At 38.3% G+C, this 11,564-nt stretch overlaps 1 non-coding gene and 1 pseudogene across 1 annotated transcript; both read left to right on the top strand.

Moving 5' to 3' along the window:
* The first annotated feature begins 206 nt into the window (after positions 1 to 206).
* Positions 207 to 1,460, top strand: LOC148579908 (uncharacterized; annotated as a pseudogene).
* An 8,312-nt stretch (positions 1,461 to 9,772) lies between these two features.
* On the top strand, positions 9,773 to 9,876 carry LOC148579907 (small nucleolar RNA R71). The gene has a single exon (XR_015899087.1). It is a non-coding gene; the product is annotated as a small nucleolar RNA R71 (small nucleolar RNA).
* Positions 9,877 to 11,564: the final 1,688 nt, after the last annotated feature.

Below are 11,564 nucleotides of genomic sequence, written 5' to 3'. Positions count from 1 at the left end.
ATGCCCTTTTCCGGCATGCCAATAAACACCTTGCATCTACTTATCTTTCGGTGCACTGACTATTTTTCATTGTTGGCTTTTCACATGTACTTGAGAGCCTGTGCTAATGTCAACTACATCCTAATGTGCATCCATCACCATTCTTCCGTTCTCTTCCTTGCTATATATCTATTTGAATTTAATTTACTTTCTCCTCTCTTTTTAGGATGGCCACCAAGAAAGGAAAGGAGAAAGCAACTCCTAAAACCCCAGCAAGAAGAGGCACTAAAAGAGCATCAGTGGCAGAGCCGTCTTCAACCGCAGTCAAGCGCTCAACAAAAAGAGTTAAGAGGATAATAAAGGTTGATGACAAAGAGAAAGCCTTTCCAACAAAGGAAACTGTGTGATTTCCCAATCGCTACTGTGAGCAGATGTTCCCTATCCTGGCAGAAAGAAACTATAACAATGAATACCTTCTTATCCTCCCGTCCAATATTGCTACCTTTGTTGAGCCGCAAATTGAATGAAGACAATGGGGTTTCCTACGAAGACGGCCAAGGCAGGTCAATCTTTCTTGGGTAGTTGAGTTCTACTCTAACTTCTACATGCCAACCCTGCAGTCTGTTTATGTTCGACAGAAGCAAGTTCCCATTACAGAAACGGCCATTCAGCAAGCTCTGAGTCTTCCCCCTATTCCAGAAGGAATGGACGCCTTCCAAGAAGCCGCACTTAAGCGCCAGAGGTACCAATTTGACTGGGACTCCGTTCTCGGAGTTATCGCATTACCTGGCAGCCGTTGGATCTACGGATACCACCGTACCCGCCCTAAGGGAATCTTGGCTTCAACACTTACCTTGGAGGCTTGCGTATGGGCACAGATCATGTCCCATTACGTCTTTCCGAGCACTCATGAGTCCTCCTTCACTGCGGACATGGCTGTTCTACTATGGTGCATCCTTACAGACCAACCCCTGAATCTCTCAAGACATATCTGGAATGCTATGGGACACGTACAAATTGCGGGCAACTTACCTTTCCCCGTCTTGGTCTCAGATCTTGTCTCAGCCGCCGAAGTCTCCTACAGAGCTGGGGACACCAAAGCCGTGCTTCCACGGGATGATCAGTATATCCCTAATGGAAAATACCTCAGACTCCCAGCAGCCACTACAAGCCTTCCTACTACTCCAGTTGAAGATAATCCTTCTTCAACACCACAAGCACCTACAACTGATGAATTGCTCCAGTAGATAATCCAGAGGTTGGATCGGCAAGAACACAAAGCTAAGTTGAGAGAACGCCGTAACAACCGAAGATTCAAACACCTCAGGGAGCTACTTAGAGGAGATTGCAAAGACTCAGACACCCCGGAATCCACTTCTTTTACTAGCACAGGGAGCCATGATGGTCCCGATTGTGGAGATACTGCTACCAGCCCACCCCTGTTCCTGACAGACGGCACCGAGGACGGTGCAAAGCCTTGAGTGTGGGGAGGTCGGTCAGTACCTGACTTCCGGAGGTAATTTCTCTTCTCTAGCACCAATAATTAGGATATTTTAGTTAGATTTTCTTTCTTTTATAGAATAGAATAAATTGCATAGGTCAGGATAGTTGCATGCATGTTCTACTTGATTGAAAAGACAATAAGTTTCTTTTAAGACTCTATCTTTGGAACAAAATTTCACTAATTTTTCAAAATTTTTATGATAAATTTGCTTAAGTTGTATTTGGAACATGACATTTGAGCTAAAGAACACACAACCTGTGAAAGATTTGAGCCTTTATGTATGGTTACATTATTTAACCATAATTATTTCATTCTTGTGTGTTTACTTCTCTATGATTGTAATCTATATTTTGTTTTATCTTATATGTCCAATATTTATTATATTTGCATGCTTGCACATGATTGAGGCCATTATTTATTTAAACTCACTTATCCAAATTAAGCCTACCCTTTTCAATTACCTTTGTTAACCACTTTGAGCCTTTAAATCCCATTTGTTCTATATTTTACCACATTACTAACCTTATGCTGAAAAACAATTGTATATCCCAAATTGAATCTTTGGTTAGCTTAAGATAGAATTGTGTGTGCTAGTTAAGTATGGAAAATTGTGGGAATAAAAGTTGTTAAGGGAATGTGTCATGAGAATTTAATGGAAATTTGGATACCTACTCATGTGAAACTATAAGAATTAAAAATCTGTGTGCATTGATAAGCTATATTTATTTTAATGTCAAAAAAAAATTTAAATAAATAAGGGGACAAAATTACCCCCATGTTAAATTCATAACTCAAAGATCAATGCACATATGATAGAATCAAATACAAAGTTGATACATGAGTATGGATTGAAAAAGGGAATTCTGGGAAGCTAGGTATGAACTTTAAGATTACATTAAAAATATATAGGTTGGGTTGAAGCTTGGGTTAATTAAAGATTCAATTTATCAGCTCACTTAACCATATGTATATCCCTACCTGTACGTTGGCCCCATTACAACCTTGAAAAGACCTCATGATGTTTGCATTGGTATATTAACTGTTGTTGATTGGTTAGGAGAAGAACAAAAGTTAGAAAGCATGATTAGAGAAGGATAGATTGATTACCCTATACACTAGAGATTAGAGCGTACATACATTATCAGTGAGGGTTCAATGCTTGAATTTTCATGTTCCCTGCTTTCATGAGCTATCTTCTTGCACTTTTATCTGTTTTATTGTATAATGATAGAATTAGTGGAATTTGATTTGTAATTATTTTGAAGAGCTTATTTACTTTTGATCAATTGGGCAAGAATCATATAGTTGCATTTATTTATATATATATATAGGCTTGCATTGCATTTCATGAATTTCTACATGTTCATACTTATTTCCTTATCTCCTTCAATTAAGCATGAGGACATGCTAATGTTTAAGTGTGGGGAGGTTGATAAACTACTATTTTATGGTTTATATTGTGTTTAATTGTGTGGTTTTATCATGATCCTTACCCACCTATTCATTAAATTAGCATGAAATTATAATTCCTTCCTGAATTTATAACATGTTTGAAAACTGCTTCCTAGAGACTTTAATTATGTATTTTTAATTCTCCTTTATTCCATTCGATGCCGTGATTTGTGTGTTGAGTGTTTCAGACTTTATAAGGCATGAATGAGTTGGAGATTGGAAAGGAAGCTAGCAAAAAGTGAAGGAACACAAGAATTTGAGGAGATAACCAGCGAGAAGTGACGCGGTCGCATGGCTCACGCGACCGCGCGAAGGAGAGCAAATGGCAGTGACGCAGCCGCGCGTATTGGAAAAGCTCAAGTGACGCGATAGTGTGGACGACGCGAACACGTGGCAAGGAAAAGTGCGAATGACGCGTCCGCATGGATGACGCGATCGCGTGACATGTGCGATCTGCATAATCTGCAGAATTCGCTGGGGGCGATTTTGGACCTTATTTCGACCCAGTTTTTGGCCCAGAACAGCAGACTAGAGCCAGAGAATATGCAGAAACAAAAGACAACATTCATTCCACACAGTTTTCAGTTTTAGATCTAGTTTTACTCCTTTAGGTTTTTCTCTCTAGGTTTTAGAATTTTAATTTTTAATTGGTCTTAGCATTGGAACATTGAGAAGAGTTATTTCCTCATCAAGACTTCGTCATTCTAGTTCGTTCTCTTAACTTGGTTTTATTCTTCCATGTTCTTTGTTTTGTTCAATTTTGTCATTTGAATACTTTCATGATTTTAATTTATTTCTTCCATTTTAATTTATTTTCCATTCCAATAATCATGTCTTCTTTTAATTCTCTTTCATATGTTATGGATTCATTATTTACAATGAGCGAGTAGTTTCTTCACTTGATGGGGAGTTGATTGAAAGGAACTCTTGAGTTGGAAGGATTGAAAGAGAATTTGTAATTGGGTTAACTGTTGGATTGCTATCCAGTCACTAACACCAATCCCTTTGAACTAAGTGGGTTGCAACTCGTGAATAGATCTAGCATTCCAACTTTTTTGACTTTCCTTTACCTAGTAAAGGATAACTAAACAGAACAACCATTAATTATAAATTAATTTTGAAATCATCCCATCAATGATAGAGATTCCAACTAATCAACTCCCAGTCAAGGCTTTTATTCATATTATTTAAATTTTCTCAATTTAATTTTCCATCTACTTAACTCAACCTTTTGGAACATCTGATTAATAAAATAGCACACTTTTCTGCAACTCGTTGGGAGACGACCTGGGACTCCAACTCCCAGTAATTTTTAATTTAAACTCTCTGTGACATATTTCTAAATTGATAGGCAGATTTTCGGTGAGTTAAGAACTATACTTGCAACGTAACTATTTTAATAATTTTCTGGTCCAGGCATGGCCGAATGGCCAGCCCCCTAAACGTGATCAAGAGATCAAAAGTGATACAAAGATAGTCTCAAATATGATCTGAAGATTGATCAAAAGATGAAAATACAATAGTAAAAGGTCCTATTTATAATGAACTAGTGGCCTAGGGTTTACAAAAATAAGTAAATGATGCAGAAATCCACTTCCGAGACCCACTTGGTGTGTGCTTGGCCTGAGCATTGAAGCTTTCACGTGCATAGGCTTTTCTTGGAGTTAAACGCCAGCTTTGGTGCCAGTTTGGGCGTTTAACTCCAATTCTGGTGCCAGTTTGGGCGTTTTACGCCAGAAGTTTTAAGCTGACTTTGAACGCCGGTTTGGGCCATCAAATCTCGGGCAAAGTATGGACTATTATATATTGCTGGAAAGCCCAGGGTATCTACCTTTTAACGCAATTGAGAGCGCGCCGATTGGGCTTCTGTAGCTCCAGAAAATCCACTTTGAGTATAGGGAGGTTAGAATCCAACAGCATCTGCAGTCCTTTTTCAGCTTCTGAATCAGATTTTTGCTCAGGTCCCTCAATTTCAGCCAGAAAATACCTGAAATCACATAAAAACACACAAACTCATAGTAAAGTCCAGAAATGTTATTTTATTTAAAAACTAATAATTATATACTAAAAACTAACTAAATCATACTAAAAACTACCTAAAAATAATGCTAAAAAGCATATAAATTATCCGCTCATCACAACAGCAAACTTAAATTGTTGCTTGTCCCCAAGCAACTAAAACCAAAATAGGATAAAAAAAGAGAATATACAGTAAATTTCAAAAACATCTATGAGGATCAGTCTTAATTAGATGAGCGGGGCCATTAGCTTTTTGCTTCTGAACAGTTTTGGCATCTCACTTTATCCTTTGAAGTTCAGAATGATTGGCATCTATTAGGAACTCAGAATTTAGATAGTGTTATTGATTCTCCTAATTCAGTATGTTGATTCTTGAACACAGTTACTTTATGAGTCTTGGCCGTGACCCTAAGCATTTTGTTTTCCAGTATTACCACCAGATACATAAATGCCACAGACACATAATTGGGTGAACCTTTTCAGATTGTGACTCAGCTTTGCTAAAGTCCCCAGTTATAGGTGTCCAGAGCTCTTAAGCACACTCTTTTTTGCTTTGGACCACGACTTTAACCGCTTAGTCTCAAGCTCTTCACTTGACACCTTCACGGCACAAGCACATGGTTAGGGACAACTTGGTTTAGCCGCTTAGGCCAGGATTTTATTCCTGTGGGCCCTCCTATCCATTAATGCTCAAAGCCTTGGATCCTTTTTCTACCCTTGCCTTTTGGTTTAAAGGGCTATTGGCTTTTTCTGCTTGATTTTTCTTTTTCTTTCTCTTTTTTTCACCTTTTTTTTCTGCAAGCTTTTCACTGCTTTTTCTTGCTTCAAGAATCAATTTTATGATTTTTCAGATTATCAATAACATTTATCCTTTTTCATTATTCTTTCAGAGCCAACAATTTTAACATTCATAAACAACAAATTCAAAAATATGCACTGTTCAAGCATTCATTCAGAAAAACAAAAAGTATTGCCACCACATCAAAATAATTAAACTAATTTCAAGATAGAATTCAAAATCATGTACTTCTTGTTCTTTTACAATTAAAAACATTTTTTATTTAAGAAATGTGATGGATTCATAGGACATTCATAGATTTAAGGCATAGATACTAGACACTAATGATCATGTAATAAAGACACAAAAATAGGCAAAACATAAAGCATAATTTTTTGAAAAACAGAAAAATAAGAGCAAAGAAATTAAAGAACGGGTCTACCTTAGTGATGGTGGCTAGTTCTTCCTCTTGAAGATCCAATGGAACTCTTGAGCTCCTCTATGTCTCTTCCTTGCCTTTGTTGCTCTTCCCTCATGGCTATTTGATCCTCTCTAATTTCATGGAGAATAATGGAGTGCTCTTGGTGCTCCATTCTTAGTTGTTCCATGTTGGAACTCAGTTCTCCTAAAGAGGTGTTGATTTGCCCCCAATAGTTTTATGGAGAAAAATGCATTCCTTGAGGCATCTTAGGGATTTCTTGATGAGGGACTTCCTTATGCTCTTGTTGAGGTCCATAAATGGGCTCTCTTATTTGCTCCATCCTCTTTTTAGTGATGGGCTTGTCCTCTTCAATGAGGATGTCTTCTTCTATGACAACTCCAGCTAAATTGCATAGGTGACAAATGAGATGAGGGAAGGCTAACCTTGCCAAAGTGGAGGTTTTGTCAGCCACTTTGTAGAGTTCTAGAGATATGACCTCATGAACTTCTACTTCCTCTCTAATCATGATGCTATGGATCATGATAGCCCGATCTATAGTCACTTTGGATTGGTTGCTAGTAGGAATGATGGAGCATTGGATGAATTCCAACCATCCTCTAGCCACGGGTTTAAGGTCATGCCTTCTCAATTGAACCGGCTTGCCTTTGGAGTCTCTTTTCCACTGAGCTCCTTCCACACATATGTCCATGAAGACTTGGTCTAACCTTTGATCAAAGTTGACCCTTCTAGTGTAGGGGCGTGCATCTCCTTGCATCATTGGCAAGTTGAATGCCAACCTTACATTTTCCGGACTGAAATCTAAGTATTTCCCCCGAACCATTGTAAGCCAATTCTTTGGGTTCGGGTTCACACTTTGATCATGGTTTTTGGTGACCCATGCATTAGCATAGAACTCTTGAACCATTAAGATTTTGACTTGTTGAATGGGGTTGGTGAGAACTTCCCAACCTCTTTTTCGAATCTCATGTCGGATCTCCAGATACTCATTCCTTTTGAGCATGAAAAGGAACTCAGGGATCACCTTCTTCTTGGCCACAACTTCATAGAAGTGGTCTTGATGGACCTTTGAGATGAATCTCTCCATCTCCCATGACTCAGAGGTGGAAGCTTTTGCCTTCTCTTTCCTCTTTCTAGAGGTTTCTCTGGCCTTAGGTGCCATAAATCGTTATGGAAAAACAAAAAGCAATGCTTTTACCACACCAAACTTAGAAGATTTGCTCGTCCTCGAGCAAAGGAAGAAAAAAAGGGAGAAGAAGAAGAAGAAAATGGAGGAGATGGAGAAGTGTGAGTGGTTCGGCCAAGGGGGGAAAAAGTGTTTATGATGTGTGAAAATGAAGGAGGGATGAGGGGTTTATATAGGAGTGGAAAGAGGGGTAGGGTTCGTGTATTATGGGTTGGGTTTGGGAGGGGAAAGTTTTGAATTTGAATTGTGAAGAAGTGATTGGTGAAGAGTATTTGGGGAAGGGTGTTATGGAAAGGTGTGGAGAAGAGAAAGAACGGGTTGAGGTAGGTGGGGATCCTGTGGGGTCCACAGATCCTGAGGTGTCAAGGATTTCTCATCCCTGCACCATTTTGGGCATGTAAACGCCCCTTGGAGTGCCAATCCTAGCGTTAAACGCCAGGTTACTGCCCATTTCTGGCATTTAACGCCAACTTTTCTTCCCTTTCTGGCGTTTAAATGCCAGTCTGGTGCCCTTTTCTGGCGTTAAACGCCCAGAATGGTGCCGACTGGGCGTTTAACGCCCATTCTGCTACCCTTAAACGCCAGTAAGCTCATCCTCCAGGGTGTACTATTTTCAATGCTATTTTTTATTTTAGCTTTTATTTTTGTGACTCCACATGATCATCATCCTAAAGAAAACATGAAATAACAATAGAAATTTAACATAGATAAGTAAAAATTGGGTTGCCTCCCAACAAGCGTTTCTTTAATGTCAATAGCTTGACAGTGGGATCTCATGGAGCCTCACAGATACTCAGAGCATGATGATGGCCTCCCAACACCAAACTTAGAGTTTGAATGTGGGGCTCTGTTTGACTCTGCATTGAGAGAAGCTTGTCATGCTTCTTCTCCATGTATACAAAAGGAGATTCTTTAGCTTTAAACACAAGGTAGTCCTCATTCACTTGAAGGACTAGCTCTCCTTTGTCCACATCAATCACAGCTTTTGCTGTGGCTAGGAAGGGTCTGCCAAGGATGATGGATTCATCCTTATTCTTCCCAGTGTCCAGGATTATGAAGTCAGCAGGAATGTAAAGGCCTTCAACCTTTACCAAGACATCCTCTATAAGTCTATAAGCCTGTTTCCTTGAATTGTCTGCCATCTCTAGTGAGATTCTTGCAGCTTGCACCTCAAGGATCCCTAGTTTCTCCATTACAGAGAGTGGCATAAGGTTTATACTTGACCCAAGGTCATATAGAACCTTCTCAAAGGTCATTGTGCCTATGGTACAAGGTATTAAGAACTTTCCAGGATCCAATTTCTTCTGAGGTAATGTCTGCCTAATCAAGTCATTCAGTTCATTGGTAAGCAAGGGGGTTCATCCTCCCAAGTCTCATTACCAAATAACTTGGCATTCAGCTTCATGATTGCTCCCAGATACTTAGCAACTTGCTCTTCAGTGATATCTTCATCCTCTTCAGAGGAAAAATACTCATCAGAGCTCATGAATGGCAGAAGTAGGTTCAATGGAATCTCTATGGTCTCTGTATGAGCCTCAGATTCCCTTGGTTCCTTAAAGGGGAACTTCTTTTCGTTCAGAGGACATCCCATGAGATTTTTCTTACTGGGAATCACGTCCTCCTTACACTCTCCAGGTTCGGCCATGTTGGTCATGGTTATGGCCTTGCACTCTCTCGGGATTTTCTTCTGTATTTCTTGGGAGAGTGCTAGGAGGAGTTTCAGTAATTCTCTTACTCAGCTGACCCACTTGTGCCTCCAAATTTCTAATGGAGGATCTTGTTTCATTCATGAAACTTAGTGTGGTCTTAGATAGATCAGAGACTACAATTGCTAAGTCAGAGTAGCTCTGCTTAGAATTCTCTGTCTGTTGCTGAGGAGATGATGGAAAAGGTTTGCTATTGCCAAACCTATTTCTTCCACCATTATTATTGTTGGAGCCTTGTTGAGGCTTCTGTTGGTCCTTCCATGAGAGATTTGGATGATTTCTCCATGAAGGATTATAGGTGTTTCCATAGGGTTCTCCCATGTAATTCACCTCTTATATTGCAGGATTCTCAGGGTCATAAGCTTCTCCTTCAGGGGAGGCTTCTTTAGTACTGCCTGTTGCAGCTTGCATTCCAGACAGACTTTGAGAAATCATATTGACTTATTGAGTCAATATTTTATTCTGAGCCAGTATGGCATTCAGAGTATCAATCTCCAGAACTCCTTTCTTCTGAGTTGTCCCATTATTCACAGGATTTCTTTCAGAAGTGTACATGAATTGGTTATTTGTAACCATTTCAATGAGTTCCTGGGCTTCTTCAGGCATCTTCTTCAGATGAAGAGATCCTCCAGCAGAATTGTCCAATGACATCTTGGACAGTTCAGACAGACCATCATAGAATATGCATATGATGTTCTATTCTGAAAGCATGCCAGAAGGACACCTTCTGATCAACTTCTTGTATCTTTCCCAAGCTTCATAGAGGGATTTATCTTCCTTCTGTCTGAAGGTCTGGACTTCCACTCTAAGCTTACTCATTTTTTGAGGTGGAAAGAACTTTGCCAAGAAGGCATTGACCAGGTTTTCCCAAGAGTTCAGGCTTTCTTTAGGTTGTGAGTCCAACCATATTCTAGCTCTGTCTCTTATAGTAAAAGGGAAGAGCATAAGTCTATAGACCTCAGGGTTAACTCCATGGGTCTTAACAGTGTCATAGATTTGCAAGAATTCAGCTAAAAACTGATGAGCATCTTCCAATGGAAGTCCATGATACTTGCAATTCTGCTGCATTAGAGAAACTAATTGAGACTTAAGCTCAAAGTTGTTTGCTCCAATTGCAAGAATTGAGATGCTCCTTCCACAGAAGTCAGAAGACGGTGTAATGAAGTCACCAAGCATCTTCCTTGCATTGTTGGCATTGTTGTTATTTTTGGCTGCCATGTCTTCTTCCTTTTCAAAAATTTCTGTCAGGTCCTCTCTAGAGAGTTGTGCTTTAGCTTCTCTTAGCTTCCTCTTCAAGGTTCTTTCAAGTTCAGGATCAGCTTCAACAAGAATGCCTTTGTCTTTGTTCCTGCTCATATGAAAGAGAAGAGAACAAGAAAGTATGGAATCCTCTATGTCACAGTATAGAGATTCCTTGAGGTGTCAGAGAAAAACAGGAATAGAGGGATGAGGTAGGTAGATAAGAATTTAAACATATGAAGAAGGAGAGAGAGTTTGAATTGCTAATTGAGGAGGAGTGTTAGTCCTTAAATAGAAGAAGGTGAGGAGAGAGAAAATTTTTCAAAATTTTTTTTAATAAAACTAAAATTTTTTTTTAAATAATTAAAAGAAATTTTTAAAAAAGTGGTTGATGGTTTTTTGAAAATTAAAAATGAGAAAGTGGTTAGGTGATTTTGAAGAAGATTTTGAAATCAGTAATAAAAAAGATATGATTGAAAATTATTTTGAAAAAGATGTGGTTAAGAAGATATGATTGAGAAGATATGATTGAAAAACAATTTAAAAAGATTTGATTTTTTTTAAATTAATGACTTGGCTAACAAGAAATTTAAAAGATATGATTCTAAAATTTAAATATTGAACCTTTCTAAACAAGGAAGTAACAAATTTGAAATTTTTGAATCAAATTATTAATTGGTAGCCAGGATTTTCAAAAATAGTGAGAGAAAAATGGAAAAAGATTTGATTTTGAAAAAGATATGATTTGAAAAAAGATTTGATTTTGAAAAATTATGAAGATTTGAAAAAGATTTGAATTAAAAACTAACTTACCTCCCTTGTGTTGTCTTGGCGTTAAACGCCCAACCAGGTACCCTGGCTGGCGTTTAAACGCCAGAATTCCTTCTTTACTGGGCGTTTTGAACGCCCAGCTTTTTCTCTGTAATTTCTCTGCTGCATGTTCTAAATCTTCAATTCTCTGTATTATTGACTTGAAAAGACATAATTTTGAAAATTTTTTTGAATTTTTAATGATGAGAGAGAACAACAACAAAATAAAACTAATCATGAAAAACTAAGATCAAATAAACAATGCATGCAAGAACACATTGAATGTCTAGATGAATATTAACAACATATTTTTAAGAAAAGAAAGACATGCAGGACACCAAACTTAGAAATTTTCATATTAGAGACACTAACAAATTGAGAATGCACATGAGAAACAACAAAAGACACAAAACAAGAGAATTTAAAGATCAGACCCAATAAAATCATCAAGA

Source organism: Arachis ipaensis, chromosome B10 (genome assembly GCF_059453495.1).
Source record: "Arachis ipaensis isolate K30076 ecotype BB chromosome B10, ASM5945349v1, whole genome shotgun sequence".
Classification (NCBI taxonomy): domain Eukaryota; kingdom Viridiplantae; phylum Streptophyta; class Magnoliopsida; order Fabales; family Fabaceae; genus Arachis; species Arachis ipaensis.
This window is presented reverse-complemented; position numbering and strand designations above follow the sequence as displayed.